The sequence below is a fragment of the Mandrillus leucophaeus genome, unplaced genomic scaffold, assembly GCF_000951045.1.
Source record: "Mandrillus leucophaeus isolate KB7577 unplaced genomic scaffold, Mleu.le_1.0 Scaffold127, whole genome shotgun sequence".
NCBI lineage: Eukaryota > Metazoa > Chordata > Mammalia > Primates > Cercopithecidae > Mandrillus > Mandrillus leucophaeus.
The window spans coordinates 4,539,434-4,543,964 of record NW_012101098.1 but is presented as its reverse complement, the minus strand read 5'-3'; positions in this window follow the sequence as shown (position 1 = coordinate 4,543,964).

The following is a 4,531-nucleotide window of genomic DNA, read 5'->3' as shown; positions in this document are numbered from 1 at the left end:
AGAGAGAGAGAGAGAGAGAGAGAGAGAGAGAGAAGCACAGACAACTACATTGGGTCTTTCCTACCCATCCATCTAATGTATCAGCAAGTCCCCAATCTGCCCACATTTCACCACTGCACCTCTGTCCTCAATCTGACCCAAGTTGCAATAATTTCCCCCCGAACAACCAATATAGTTTTTATCTATTCCTCCCATCACCTCCTTCCCCACTATAGTCTAGGTCAGGTGTCTCCACTGGGCTTGTCCCAGAAACAGACCCTGGGTTTAGGATTGGGTAATGGAAAGGGCAGGGACTCTGACCAGGGTAGGGCTCTGGCCAGGGCCGAGGGTCAGGGGAAGGTTATACAGGGAAGGGAATCCACCAATGAGGGGGAAATTATTAAGCCAGCTCTACAGAGGGCACCTAGGACATAATCTCATTGCAATGCTCTGGGAAACAGCGTAAAACACCCACCTGGGAATTATCCTAGCAGAGGGGTGAGGGAGCTGGGGTGTTGATACTCTACATCCATCAGTAACCGGTGGAGAATGTGACTTTCCTGCACTTTCAGTTTGGCACTTGATATGGTTTGGATTTGTGTCTGCACCCAAAGGTCATGTCAAACTGTGATTCTCCACTAATGGGGGAGGGGTCTGGTGGGAAGTGATTAGATCACGGGGAAGGATTTCTTCCTTGTTCCTCTCATGATAGGGAGTGAGTTCTGATGAGATCTGGTTGTTTAAAAGTGTGTAGCACTTCTGCCTTTGCTCTCTTCCTCCTGCGCACGTGATGTAAGATGTGCATGCCTCCCTCCTCTTTGCCTTCCGCCGTGATTGTATGTTTCCTGAGGGCTCCCCAGTCGTGCTTACTGTATGTGAAGGGATGTGAAGTTGTCATTTAGGACTGTGGGCCCAGGCTTGAGGGTGGAGCCCTTGCCAGGGATCCCACCCTTTTCTACCCAATATTTCCCTGCTTCCTGTCCATATCACCATGAGCTACATGGAGTTCCCAAGGAAGCAATTCTCCTTAGTGCTTCCCATTCACTTGGTAGTCAGAGCCACCATCACACAGGCTCAAGCCACCCCCCAAGTTACTTCACATTGCAAACCATACAAAATAGAATACTTAATCAATATGCAGATGGTACAGGTTAAACATTCCATGACAAACAAAGCAACATTGACCATAAAGAGACAGAGGATAGAAAAAAGGGTTAATAAGGCCAGGCGCGGTGGCTCAGGCCTGTAATCTCAGCCCTTTGGGAGGCCAAGGGGGGCGGATCAAGAGGTCAGGAGATGGAGACCTGCCTGGCTAACACAGTGAAACCCCGTCTCTACCAAAAATACAAAAAAAGTTAGCTGGGCGTGGTGGCAGGTGCCTACTGCTACCAAATTTACTATTACTATTAAAGCTACTACTAAAACTACCACTACTGCTACAAAATTTACTACTATTACTATTAGAGGTCGTACTAAAACTACCATACTACTACAAAATTTACTACTATTACTATTAAAGCCACTACTAAAACTACCACTACTACTACAAAATTTACTACTATTACTCTTAGAAGTACTACTAAAACTACCATACTACTACAAAATTTACTACTATTACTATTAAAGCCACTACTAAAACTACCACTACTACTACAAAGTTTACTACTATTATTACAACTACTACTAAAACTACCGGTACTTCTACAAAATTTACTACTATTATTATTACAACTACTATTAAAAGTACCAGTACTACTACAAAATTTACTACTATTATTACAACTACTTTTACTGTAATTATTGGTATTACTACAGCTTGTAAACTGGCATTGCTACTACGACTAATAAAACTATACCACCACTGTAACCATTGCAACTACGCTCACAGCAAATCTTCCTACTGTTACAACTAGTATTGTTACAGCTGCTATTGCCACTATGGCTATCAGTGCTATTACTCCTCAGTAGAAGACACATGTGACCTTGCCAGTGTCACTCAAGGACCTGCCTCAGTTTCCTCCTTTAGAAATATCAGCCTGACGTGTGTCTTTCTTCAAGGGGTGTTGTGGAGGCGGAGGCCGGTAGGTCCGGTGGTGAGCTGCGAGCAAGGCTGGGTAGAGAGCAAACCCTCCACAGCTCAGAGAAGCTGGCATTCTTTCCTCTTCTCACGGGGATCTGACTTTCACGTACAATTCCCTGAGGGTTCACGCTCAGCAGAGCATCCCTGCACCGACCAATCTGCTCTGCCTACATCCCTGGCTCAGGAGCAAATGGGCTCCCAGTGGTGCCAAGTCCAGCACCCTCCCTCCTGGGTCTCAGCCTTATGTGGACTCAGGTGAGTGCATTTGAAGAAGTGTCCTCAGCTGATTCTCTTTTGCAGAGCACCCAAGACGAAGTGGGCACAGACACAGCACCATAGCCGGAAATCGCCTTTCATAGTCCCTAAATGTGCAGGGCTGGGCCCAAGTTAGGAATCTGCTTTGCCACTAAGTAGCTTGTACAATGCACCGCGCTCTCTCTCTCTGTCCCCCTCTCTCTCTTTTTCTCTCTCTGACTCTCTCTTCCTCCCACTCTCTCTGATTTCCTCTGTCCCTCTTCTCTCTCTGCTTCTAGTCTTCCTCTCTCTGTCCTCTGCCTCTCTCTCTTCCTGGCTTTCTGTCTCTCCTCCTCCTTCTCTCTCTCTTTCTTCCTCCCTCTCTGCCTCTCTTTCTCTCTGTCTCTCTCTCTCCCCCTTCCTCTCTCTCTTCCTCCCTCCCTCTCTGTCTCTCTCCACTGTCCTCTCCCTCTTCCTGTTTCTCTTCCCCTCTCTCTTCCTCTCTCTCTCTCCTTCCCTCTCTGTCTTTCTTCCTCTTTCTGGATCTCTCTCCCTCTTCCTCTCTTCCTTCCTCCCTCTCTGTCTCTCTCCACTGTCCTCTCCCTCTTCCTGTTTCTCTTCCCCTCTCTCTTCCTCTCTCTCTCTCCTTCCCTCTCTGTCTTTCTTCCTCTTTCTGGATCTCTCTCCCTCTTCCTCTCTTCCTTCCTCCCTCTCTGTCTCTCTCTCATTCTATTCTTCTCTCTACCCCTTTTCCTGCCTCTCTTCCTCTCTCTTCCTCCCTCTTTCTTCCTCTCTCTCCTTCCTTCTCTTTTTTCCTCTCTTCCTCTCTCTCTCCCCCTTCCTCTCTTTCTTCCTCCCTCTCTCTCTCTGTCTCTCTCATTCTCTTCTCTCTCTTCCCCTTCCTGTCTCTCTTCCTCCCTCTCTCCTTCCCTCTCTGCCTTTCTTCCTCTCTCTGTCTTTCTTCTTCCTCTCTTTCTCCCTCCCTGTCTCTCTCTCACTTCTTCCCTCCCTCCCCCTTCGTGTCCCTCTTCCTGTCTGTTTTCCTCTCTCTTTATCTTTCTCTCTCCTTCCCTCTCTGCCTTTCTTCCTCTCTCTCTCTCTCTCCTCCCTCCTGTCTGTTCCTCTCTTCCCTTCTCTCTCTTTCTTTGTCTCTCTCTCTGTCACACACACACACACACACACACACACACACTCCCCAGGACCGTATTCACCCATGCTTTTTAAAAGAGAATCAATTCCAGACATATTCTGGTAGAATGTCACACAAGAAAAAAAATAAAGAAGTGTTTATGTGGAGATTTAAAAACCAGCTGTAGAACCTATACTGTTCTGACTTCATTTCAACCACAGGAAACGACACAGCAATACTTAGTAGCCAAGTAGTGAGAGGAACTAACAGGAACAAAATATCTTACAAGAGATAAAGATGTCAGCAGATTCATCCAGTGATTCTCCAAGTATCTCTTCCTAGGTTGGTCTCCTTCCCAACTGGACACGATTCTTGGTAGCATATATCAACCGGAGAAATTTTAGAAAATATTATAATTATAAAGTCTTCCAGTTTAAATTGCAATGTGGCAAAAGATGTTTCCCCTAGTTACAGGGCCAGCATCTACAGAGGAAAAATATCAAACAAATTAAAATAAACTCATAAGAGTTTTCGTCCCTCAGAGAGGAATACGCACACGATTTGGTCGTATTTAGAAAATCCTATTAAAGATATTTTGTTCCTGTTCTGTGGCTTGATAGAGCTGATGAGAAGGCTGAGCTCGCTGTGCTGTGAATGTTTGCAAGACTTTTAACCATCGCAATCTGTTTGGCTTTCGGTTTTTGAGGCGTTTTGAAGTGCATGCTGAGAATCGGCCCTCTTTACACTTTCCTAACGACTCCGAAGGCAGAAATCACCCATGACAAAAACGGTTTGATTTAGAGGATTAGACCGTTCCACTCGCAATTCGTTCGCTTACTTAGAAAGTAGTTTCCTGGCCGGGCGCCGTGGCTCACACCTGTTATCCCAGCACTTGGGGAGGATGAGGCGGGCGGATCACCTGAGGTCGGGAGTTCGAGACCAGCCTGGCCAACATGGTGAAACCCCGTCTCTACTAAAAATACAAAAATTAGCCGGGCATGGTGGTGGCTGCCTGTAATCCCAGCTACTCGGGAGGCTGAGGCAGGAGAATTGCTTGAAGCCGGGGGCGTGAAGATTGCAGTGAGCCAAGATCATGCCATTGCACTCCA